Genomic DNA, 11,044 nt, shown 5'->3' with positions numbered 1-11,044 from the left:
TGGGAAAATGCACACGGATCTGTTACTAGTGGTCAGTGGTTACTTTCAAAGACTGGTGTGGTGGGGAGCTTTTACTTCTACAATATATTCTGTTTTGCTTGAATGTTTTGTTTTGTTTTGTTTTACAATGAGTTAGAGTTACTTTTGTAAAATTAACAAAATCCATTTTATTTTTCTTAAGGAAAAAGTTGTGATAGTTCTGTTACTACTGAGATTAGATAATGTGGTTATCAGAGATTGTACTTAATTCAAAAAATTTCTCCCCTTCTAGCTTAAAAGATAAGTGAGGGTATTGAAGGTGATCAGAATGCATGGCCCTTAGGCTAGAAAATGATACTTGGCCATATTTACCCTGGGTATTATTTTTGAGTTGGTACATAATTTCTCAATTTAATTCTCTGAACTCACAGGAGTCTTTTCTGTTTGACTTTCTGTCTTCTGTTAGTAGAAGCAATATAAGTACTACATCATTTTATATAAGGAAGTTGAGCATCTGCAGATTGGTATCCACCAAGGTCCTGGAACCAATACCCTGTGGATGCCGAGGGATGACAATATACTGATTGTGTAAAATTTGGAAAATATAGAAAAACACAAAGAAGCAGAGAGGTAAATGGCTTATGATCCCATCATGTAGAGGCAAATATTCTTAACATTTTGTGTCATTTCCAGTTTCTTCTACACATATTTGTACACGGCTGATATTGTGTTCTAAATTCAGATTTGTAACCTACTATTCGTTTACTTAATGTTATATCATCAGCTTTTACATCATGTCAAAAAACTTCATAGGCGTCATTTTGAAAAACTGTAATATTTTATTACACAGATGTATTTCATTTAGAATGCTTTTGAAATGCAGTCTAAATGAAAGTAGTTGGTTCTGAAAGTCTGAAAGTAGGTGGTTACAGGGTTGATCAGGGTGGTAATAAGTTGGTATCTCTGTGGTTCATCAGGATTTTCTATAATAGTTTCAAGATGGCTGCCACAGTGCCAAACCACTGTAGGTTAATGTCTCTACATACTTGAACCCTAAGCAGGAAACAAGGGGGCAAGTCGAAAAGGGATTTAAAAAAAAATGTGCTTTTTTTGGGTGGGGAAGGGGAGGAGAAGAGGAAAACTTTGCCAAGTTTTAAGAGCTTTAAAAATATTTATACCCTTTGATTTAGTAATTGTACTTTGGAAATCCCTCTAAGGATGCTTTCCCTTACATCTCCTTGACCAGAACTTGGTCTCACGCCGGTTCTTGGACTAATCATGATTTACCTCTGGGGCTTGGCCACTGCCACCTAAACAAATTATCAAGGAGCTAAGAAGATGAATTTAGCTATTGAGCAGGTAACTAAAAGAGTTATTTTCTCCTTTTGTATTGGCAATAGTCTTGCATCTAAATATTTGAGCTTAAGTCTTTTTGCATGTTCGATCATTTTCTGTGGAGAGACTCACAGAAGTAGAATGACTAGATCAAAGGGTACAAATATTTTTATGGCGCTAGGTTGTTAGTATGGACAGGAATTTTAATATTTTTCTTTTTACTGAATTCTAGATACACATTTGAAATCTAGGACAGTGAGATACCAGACTCCAGCGGCCTCCACACCCCCCTCAAAAAAAAAAAAAACCCCAAAACCGCATACCACAAAAAACCTAAATCCTGTACATTCTCAAAGGTTTCTTTCAGTAATCACTGAGTGAACTGAAATTGGACAACATCACAATTGCTCTTTCTGTCACTGAGGAGAACAAACTCTGAGGTGGACATTGTCGCTCATGGAGGGAGGTGTGGAGCTGGCTGTGCTCATCTGTCTACTGGTTCTCATTCTGTCTCCTTTAGAGCGTTTTATCTTTTACCACTTCCACATAAATGTAGAAGGTAAAGTGAAACTCAGGTAATTTTATTTTTTATTATTGATTAAGCAGAAGATAGAAGAGTATAGGAAGTTAAAACTTCGTCAAAGGAAGGAATTTTAAAATATCTCTGGTCTTGCTCTATTTTCACCCTCTGCCTTAGATGATTTAAGTCAACTGCTGTCAGATTTTTTTCCCCTGTAAAAGCATTAGTCACACTGGAGTCTTTTAGGAGAAAGAGAAATATGGTTAAATACCCAGGAGAACTGTTGTGCCTGTTAAATAAAATTTGGATTCTAAAGAAAAGTGGAAGGATTTGTTGGCATGGCTCTCTAATGGATTACGGCTTTGCAAGTGGGTGTGCTAATTAAGTCCACTTCATTCTTCCACGTGTGCCTGTTTTCACCTACCTTGAAAAATTACAGTAGCAATGGCACTTCAACAAAGACCTCTTCCTGCATTTATGGAATTGTCGGAACCCACTGATGAATTTGAAGTTCCACTCCTTCGAGAATGGGTTGAGATTTCCTCTCACATATTTCTTAAGTTTTATCTTAATCTTGTGTAAAAGATAATCTTTAGAAATTCTTCCCTCAGTAGACTGCTCTATTTTCCCATAAAATACACTTGCAAATAGGTCTGCAGATTTTTCAACACAATGCCTGCAGCAACACCCACGATACGTCCTTTCATGGCCTCAGCTTTCTGTAACCTTCTCCATCCCTCGCAACGACACACACTTTTCCTCATTCATCTTTTATTACAATTCGATATTGTACTTGAATAGCGTTAGCTTGTATGCAGCATTCCCCTCTCTCTCTTTTTTCTTTGAAGGACAAACTACTGTTGTTGTGCACATTTCATCAGGAAATTGACTTTGGTGTTATAGGTTCCAATATATTTACACAACAGGTACAGAAAGGTATTGGAAAAAAGAAGAAATATTTTTAACATCGTAAACCTCTAGCAAAAATATGTGTGTAATAGAATCTGGTACTGTGGTATTACACACATTACAACTGTCACTGTGACTTAGAGCCTTGGTTTAGCTGAAAGAAAATCTATAACCCCAGAAATGCAACAATGTCTGAGTCACAGTTCAGGGTAATAAATGTTTTTCACAGAATACTGTAATCCATATTTCTAAAGCTGATGCAACAAAGGAATTTCTACTAGAAATCTTTCAATTTCATGGGTGGAGGCTCCAATGCAGAGAGGAAAAGAGAAAGAGGAAAAAAAAAAAGTATTTAGAAAAAAACGATGCACTTGAGTGACATGATGGACCTCCAGATATTCAGAAACCTTTAGCCATCTGGCTAGCAAATTTGGTTGCTGCATACCCTTCTCTGATAAAAGGCCAGGGAGAGCAAACTTTATTTTAATAACTTTGAGAGTGGACTGTTTTTCTCTTTAAAGGGCCTGTTCCCTTTAAGAGACAATTGTTTTATGACCAGAAAACTGGGAAGAGGAATCCCAGACGTGGATCATGAAGGGCTTTCCTCAAACTGGGGAAATGAGGGAATAATTAGACCTTACAATTTTATTGCGTTTGATTGGCCTGGGCAGGGGTTGTTAGTCTGAAGAACATTCTCTAGTGCCTGTGATTGCCAGTCACATTCTCTAGACTTAGTTGTGGGTGGGAGCAGATAGGACAGGTCTAGGTCGGCAAACAGGACGGCAAACAGTGGGTCTCATGGAAGCATTGAAAAGAAACTGGTTGGTTTAGTTTGGCAGGCTTGTTTTTGTGCTTGTTTTTGGCTAACTACAGCAGTCACTTTTGAAAAGACAGTAGGAACTAAAATACTTTTTTGTGCCTTTGAGGGAGCATGGGTAGAGTATCTGCTTGAGCCTTGGAATTTGATATCACAAAGCAGCCCTGGCACTTTACCACTTCTGTGTCACACAGTTCCCGTCCCTTCAATATCTGTTAAACTCCTACTCATTCCTCAAGACCCATTCAACTGTCCCTTTAGAAATTCTTCCCTTCCACCTTTCAGCTCCCAAACCAGCTTATTTGTATTCCTTTCATACCACTTACAACATTCCAAAGTTAGTTGCTCGCACGGGCAGCAGATCAATTTGTTGAAGATCAATTCCCCAAAGTCATTTAGCCAAATTAAATTCACTGAAAGTCAATTGAGGAAACCAATTTGCTTAAAGCGAATTTTTCTGTAAGCCTGTGATTTATTCATCATAAGCTCCTTGAAGGCAGAAACCTTGTCTGATTCACGCCCGGTGCTCTCACATATTACTTGAGATATTGAAGGGCTTAGTAGATGCTTAGTGCTTATTGAATTTAATTGAATATAATTATTATGTAAAATAGCTTCGTATTTTTCTTGCTTTCCATATGTTCACATTTTCTATCTGGCTTATAATGTGCAGACCACACATGGACAGAGTATGTGGACCTTGAGAAGTATTTTTCTGCCACGCCTGTCCTGTAGGCATAGAGTCTGCATAGATTTATGTGGGAATTTCAGCTCTTTATTGGATTTAGAGCCTCTTGGCCCCTCCAATAGCTTGTGTTCTGATTGTTTAACTGTAACTTCTTAAAAGAATTCATCTTTGATTACAATTGTTTTCCTGTCCCTTTCATTTAGTTTCATTGTTGCTTCATTACATAGTTGATTCATCACTGTTGGTTGTGAGAAATACATTGGACAGCTTTTCTGTTCTCTCTGAGAACTCACATGTCAGACATCAATGGTACACAAAGTCCAGGAAAATTAAGGCAAGTAACTGGGACCTCTTTGGATGAAGGTAGTAATGTGGTAACACTGTTGGATGCCCTTCATCAGCACTCCACCCCTTCCCTGCCAAAGATCCTCAGTTTGCTAAGGCACTGGGTGGCCATATGCCCCAGGGATAGTGGGGCTCTTTCTAGCTCCAGGGAGAGAATGAATGAATAGTCCAAGTCAATCTTAGTAGTTCATTCGCATTTGCCAGTGAGTGGCTCAGGAGTGGGCATCAGACCCAACACTGGCCAATGAGATGTAAGGGGATGCCTTCTGGGGGACTTCAGAAGTTTTTCTGCCTCCTAATAGGGGTCATGAATGGGAGAAGATTTCTTTCCTGCTTTGGATGTTGCTCTGTGAGGCTTTGGTGCATGGTACTGTTTCTTCTGACCACAAGGATGGAAGCTACGAGAAGAACTGAGAAGTGGCGCCCAGACAGACCCCTGACACTGAGCCGGCAGTGCCCCCATGCTGCAGCCGCCTCACCTCAGACTTACGTGCTTAAGCCTGGGTTTTCTGCTGTTTTCACCTGAAAACATCCTAACTAAAACAGTACATGCTATGGTTTACAAAATAGTTGATTTCCCTGACAATGAACATTTGGTAGATGTCCTCCGAGTCCTTTAATCTCAGCCTGCCATGAAGCCTATATGACTTTAGAGTCAGCCAGTTCTGTGATCCAACTCTGGTGCCACCATTTACTAGCTGTGTGACCTTGGGCAAGTTACTCAACTTCTCTGAGCCTCGTTTTCATTCTCTGTGTATTTTCTGTGTCCCACATTGCTGGAAATCTGAGCCTCTTTCTAGCCCTCACTTCATCTCTGACCCATCTCCTACCCATCTCCATCTCATAACGCCCAGCCTGAGGCTTTTGGAGAGTTTTGCTTCAAATGCTGTTTTCCCATCATCCTGGCTTCTGGGGTTTATTCGAATCAGCTGCTTGGCTGAGTCTGGAGGAGCAGCCACTGCTGACCAGGGTATAGGGAATCTTGGAGGAACAGCAAAGACAGGCACTTTATTTAATAGGTACAATGCAAATGCTGCTCTCTGGTGCTGGAGTTGTTGCTGTGAGCTTGGAATTGATCTAAGGAAGGCAGGAGAACCCTGGCTGCAATCCTCCCAAGTAACAGGAAGTAGAGAAGAATCATAGTCAGAAGGCACAGATGGGGAAATCAAGAAAAGTTTAATAATGAGATGATTAAAAAAGGTGTGGGCAGGTTTAAAGAAAATAAGTAAGGAATGGTAAAGCACCCCCAGGGCTACAGTGGTAGAGAATTGTTGCTACTCCTATGCTTGAACTGGGAATGGCTACCAGAAACGCATGAGACCCGCATCTATCAGAGCTCTCAGCCAACCATGGCTATCAAGGAGGGCTACCCAACAGGGGCTACGGCCTAAAATAGAGGAATGCAACTACTGACAACCCAGGGAGAATAAATACTCTGATCTCACACTCCTTCCATGCTCTAGTTTCCTTTAGCACCTCCTACTTAACGCAACTAGAAGCCAGAAGGCAAGGGTGCCCATTGACGTAAGCTGTACAAGTCAGCCTCTTCAGGTGCAGATCAGGGTGGTGAAGGGTGGAGAACGGGTTTGGAGGGGCAAATGATGAATAATATCAGTATAATGAATAAATCAATATAACTAGATTTTGACGAGCAGTGAAATGCCTATCACATCCAATAACTTTCCCAAGGATCCATAGCTAGGAAGTGGTAGAGCTGGGATTTGTATCCTGGCACGTTGCTCCAGAGTCTTTGCTTAGGGTCTTATGTGATGCTGCCTTTCAATGAGTCCCGGGTCTTCCTGGGACTGTGGATAGCAAAACTTGCTTACTTTTCTGCTGGGCTTGAATCTGATACATTGTGAACCTGGACCTAGTGGGAGTACCATATGAAGCTTGAGACTGAGGTCAATGACATCCCTGCCCTTTTTATGGTGTGGTCACTGGGGCCAATGATTCTCACCCTCTGTGTGTGTGTGGTGGTCTATCACTTTTACCTTTCTACAGGAAGAAAATATTTACTCCTTCTTAGAATTCTTGGAGGCCAACCATAGCTCAGTCCTAGAGGCAAGTTTAGGGGTTTTGTCCCTGTTCTCTCCATGTGTATTAAAAAATAAGAGTCAGGTCCTCTGTACCAAAACCACCCCTTAATGACGTTGTTTCCCCTACTTCTATCTGAGCATCAGAAGGTTCAGTTTTATACACACTTTATTTCGTCTTATTATAATTGAGAATGTCTTTACAAAACAATTTAAGATTTACCCATATTTTTAATGTGGAAAAAAGAAGATGCTTAGGCCAGGTGCAAGATTATTCTAAACCTCCTTGGCAAGTGAACTGCAAAGTAAGAAACTGAATTGGATTGCCTTGACTGGCCCCTATTTAAGTTTATTCTTCAGTCTGGGTGGCCAGATATCTTTGCACTAGAACTCTGTATGTAGTCAGGGTTCTCCAGAGAAACAGAACCAATAGGATATCTATACCTCTCTCTCTCTCTCTCTCTCTCTATGTATATATCTATATCTCTATATCTCTATATCTATCTATCTATCTATCTATCTATCTATCTATCTATCTATCTATATCTATAGATACATTGAAAGAAATTTATTATGAAGGATTGTCTTACATGATGATGGAGGCTGAGAGGTCCCATGATCTGCCCTCTGTAAATTGGAGGCCCGGGGAAGGCAGTATAGTTCCAGTACAAACCCTATGGACTGAGAACCAGGGGAGCCCGTGTCCGAGGCAGGAGCAGATGAATGCCCCAGCTGAAGCCGAGAGAGCCAGTTCACCCTTCCTCTGCCTTTTTGTTCTATTCAGACCCTCAGTGGACTGGATGATATCCACTCACAGTGGTGAGAGGATCTTCTTTGCTTAGTCTACCAAATCAAATGCTAATAACTTCTGGAAACACCCTCACAGACACACCCAGAAATAATGTTTTATCAGCTATCTGGGCATCTCTTAGCTCAGTCGAGGTGACACATGGAATTAACCATCACAAAACCACTGAAGGCCTTACAAGCATTTGCAAGTAACCACAATTATCCAAAGCTTTTATTCCTAGGGAGAGGCTGCCTTCCCAGCCTCTTCACATTCCAGAGGAGTTGAGGAATCGCCAGAGGAATTAAAGACCATGGGAAGGAGGTAGGGGAGGGGCTGACGGAATATGGGAATATGCAGGGTGCTTCTGGAGAGCTGCCCCTATTATTTCAGAAAGCATACTTTTCAGCCAACTTCCTGATGAAAAATCTGCCATATACTATGGACTTCAACTAGCCTTCAGGAAATGATATCAATCCTTGGTTCACTTTCATGACATTTATGTCGGCTGGAGTGGCTTCTTTTACGTTAAACAAGAAAGATAAGGCAAACTGCTGGTAGCTTTTAAAAAACTGTGGACTGAGAAGGAGTAAAATTTTTAGAAGACTTTTATGCGGGCTGTAAAAATCTGAATGAACATCTTTCAAGTGAGTCCTAGAATAATTAGAAATGAAAAATTGGAAACGTTCATTTGGATCCCACAATAGATTATACGAGGATCTAAAATAAATAGCTCCTTTAGCTCTCCCCTCACCTGAAATATGGTACAAAGAAAATTCTCCTTAATTTTCGTCCTAGTGAATAATACACTAGGGTCTTAAATTTTGGATCTAGTGTGTAAAATGAGCTAAGATTTAAGTCCAAGTTTCCTATATTCTATGTCCAATAATATTCACTTGAATGAAGAAACATTCCATTCATTTAGGGAAGACACTGTATTCAAGATCATAACAAATTGTTAAAATGTAAGTCCATTATGATATATTTCACAAAGACACTTAATACAAGTTAATATTTATTTCTGATAGTATCCATTAATAAACTAAAAGAATGCATGGAGATTTTCTTAATATGGTAGAAAAAGTCAATCTCAAACTAATAGCTAAGGTCATTCTTTTTTCCCCCATTTATTTAAATTAATTTTAAAATTGAGATATTTAAATATAAATATAAAAAATAATGGATGCACAATATTATGTTAGTTTCAGGTGTACTACATAGTGATTTGACATTTGTGTACATTATGGAATGATTACCATGATAAGTCTAGTAACCATCTGTCCATGTACAAAGTTATTATAATATTATTGACCATATTTCTTATGCTATAAATCTTCGTGGCTTGCTTGCTTATTAATTAATTAATTAATTAATATGAAATTTTAGTTTACTTCAAAGTTATTGTTTCAAAGTTATTATAATTAAACAACCTTACTCTGTTGGATCTCTCTTTGTATAATTATTCCTTTTAAGAATTTTCCAATATTCCAAATTCTCCATCAAAATATCATATCTATGTCTGTCTAATTTATCCTCACCCTGAAATTTTTTTATCACTCTTCTCTGTCAGTTTTATGTATTTCCAAGAGATGAATTATTTCTTGGTTAGTGTCGTTATCGTCCATCCTTTCTCCATTTCCTGTGGATAAGGCATGGACTTTCCTTGCCATAATCATGATTTCCATTCCATTAAGTGTGCTGATATCCACAGGATGACTTCTGACAATTTTTGTTACATGTTCAGGTTCATATGCTACTCTGTGCATGAATGCATGGATATACGATGGTTTGAGCTTGGCTTCTGAACTTCTTTTCAGCCATTTCACTCCTAAGAATTGTCAGACACCTCTAACATCTGTTTTATTTATTATCATAAAATTTTAGTTTTACATAAATACTTGTTGCCGTTCTTTTTTTAAAATTGAGGTATAGTTCATTTAAAATATTAGTTTCTGGTGTACAACATAGTGATTCAAAATTTTTACAGATTATACTCCATTTAGAGTTATTATAAAATGTTGGGTATATTCCCTGTATTGTAAAATATATCCTTGTAGCTTATTTTATACATAATAGTTTCTATCTCTTTATTTACTACCCCTATGTTGCCCCTCCTCCATTCCCTCTCCCCACTGGTAACCACTAGTTTGTTCCCTATGTCTGTGAGTCTGTTACTTTTTTGTTATTTTCACTTGTTTGTTTTATTTTTTCGATTCTAAATATAAGTGATAACATACAGTAATTGTCTTTCTCTGTATGACTTAGTTCACTTAGCATAATATCCTCTAGGTCTATCCATGTTGTTGCAGATGGCAAAATTTTATTATTTTTTCTGGCTGAGTAGTATTCCATTGTGATATATATACATATATATATATGTGTATATATATACATATCTATCTATCTATCTATCTCACATCTTCTTTATCCATTCATTTGTTGATGGACACTTGGGTTGCTTCCATGGGTAATGTAAATAATGCTGATGTGAACATTGGGGTGTATATATCTTTTCAGACTGGTGTTTTTGTTTTCTTTGAATAAATACCCAGAAATGGAATTGCTGGATCATATGGTTGTTCTATTTTTTATTTTTTGAGGAACCTCTGTACTGTTTTCCACAGTGACTGCACCAGTTTGCATTCCCACCAACAGTGTATGAGGGTTCCCTATTCTCCACATCCTTGTCAACATTTATTTGTGGTCTTTTTGATGATAGCCATTCTGACAGGTGCGCAGTGATATCTCATTGTGGTTTTGATTCTCATTTCTCTGAAGATTAGTGATGTTGGCCATCTGTATGTCTTCTTTGGAAAAATGTCTATTCAAGTCTTCTGCCCATTAAAAAAAACTAGTTTTTAATTTTTAATTTTTTGATCAATCTGTGAGGCATGTGGGACCTTAGTTCCCCAACCAGGGATTGAACCTGTGCCCCCCGCATTGACAATGTGGAGTCTTAACCACTGGACCACCAGGGAAGTTCCTTCTGCCCATTTTTTAATTGTGTTGATTGCTTTTTTGATATTGAGTTGTTTGAGCTGTTTATATATTTTGGATATTAACCCCTCATTGGTCACATCATTTCAAATATTTTCTCCCATTTGATAGGTTGTCTTTTTGTTGTGTTGATAGTTTTCTTCACTGCAGAAAGCTTTTTAGTTTGATGTAGTCCCATGTTTATGTTTGCTTTTGTTTCCCTTGCCTGAAGAGACAGATCCAAAAAAATATTGCTAAGACCAGTGTCCAAGAGTGTATTGCCTATTATTTTTTAAATTCAAAAATTTTTGGCTGCATTGGGTCTTCGTTGCTGCACACAGTCTTTCTCTAGTTGCCGCGGGCGAGGGCTACTCTTCATTGTGGTGTGCAGGCTTCTCATTGCAGTGGCTTTTCGTTGTGGAGCACGGGCTGTAGGCGCACAGGCTTCAGTAGTTGCAGCACGCGGGCTCAGTAGTTGCAGCATGCGGGCCCTAGAGCATGCGGGCTTCAGTAGTTGTGGTGCGTGGGCTCAGTAGTTGCTGTGCATGTGCTCTAGGGTGCATGGGCTTCAGTAGTTGTGGCGTGTGGGCTCAGTAGTTGTGGCTTGCGGGCTCTAGCGTGCAGGCTCAGTAGTTGTGGGGCACGGGCTTAG

General features: G+C 39.0%; 1 non-coding gene across 1 annotated transcript; it reads right to left on the bottom strand.

Annotated features, from left to right (window-relative positions):
• Positions 1-10,321: 10,321 nt before the first annotated feature.
• TRNAD-GUC lies at positions 10,322-10,394 on the bottom strand. Its single transcript has one exon. It is a non-coding gene; the product is annotated as a tRNA-Asp (tRNA).
• Positions 10,395-11,044: the final 650 nt, after the last annotated feature.

The sequence above is a fragment of the Balaenoptera musculus genome, chromosome 2, assembly GCF_009873245.2.
Source record: "Balaenoptera musculus isolate JJ_BM4_2016_0621 chromosome 2, mBalMus1.pri.v3, whole genome shotgun sequence".
In the NCBI taxonomy this organism is placed as follows: domain Eukaryota; kingdom Metazoa; phylum Chordata; class Mammalia; order Artiodactyla; family Balaenopteridae; genus Balaenoptera; species Balaenoptera musculus.
The sequence above is the reverse complement of the archived record's forward strand: the minus strand, read 5'-3'. Positions and strand labels throughout refer to the sequence as shown.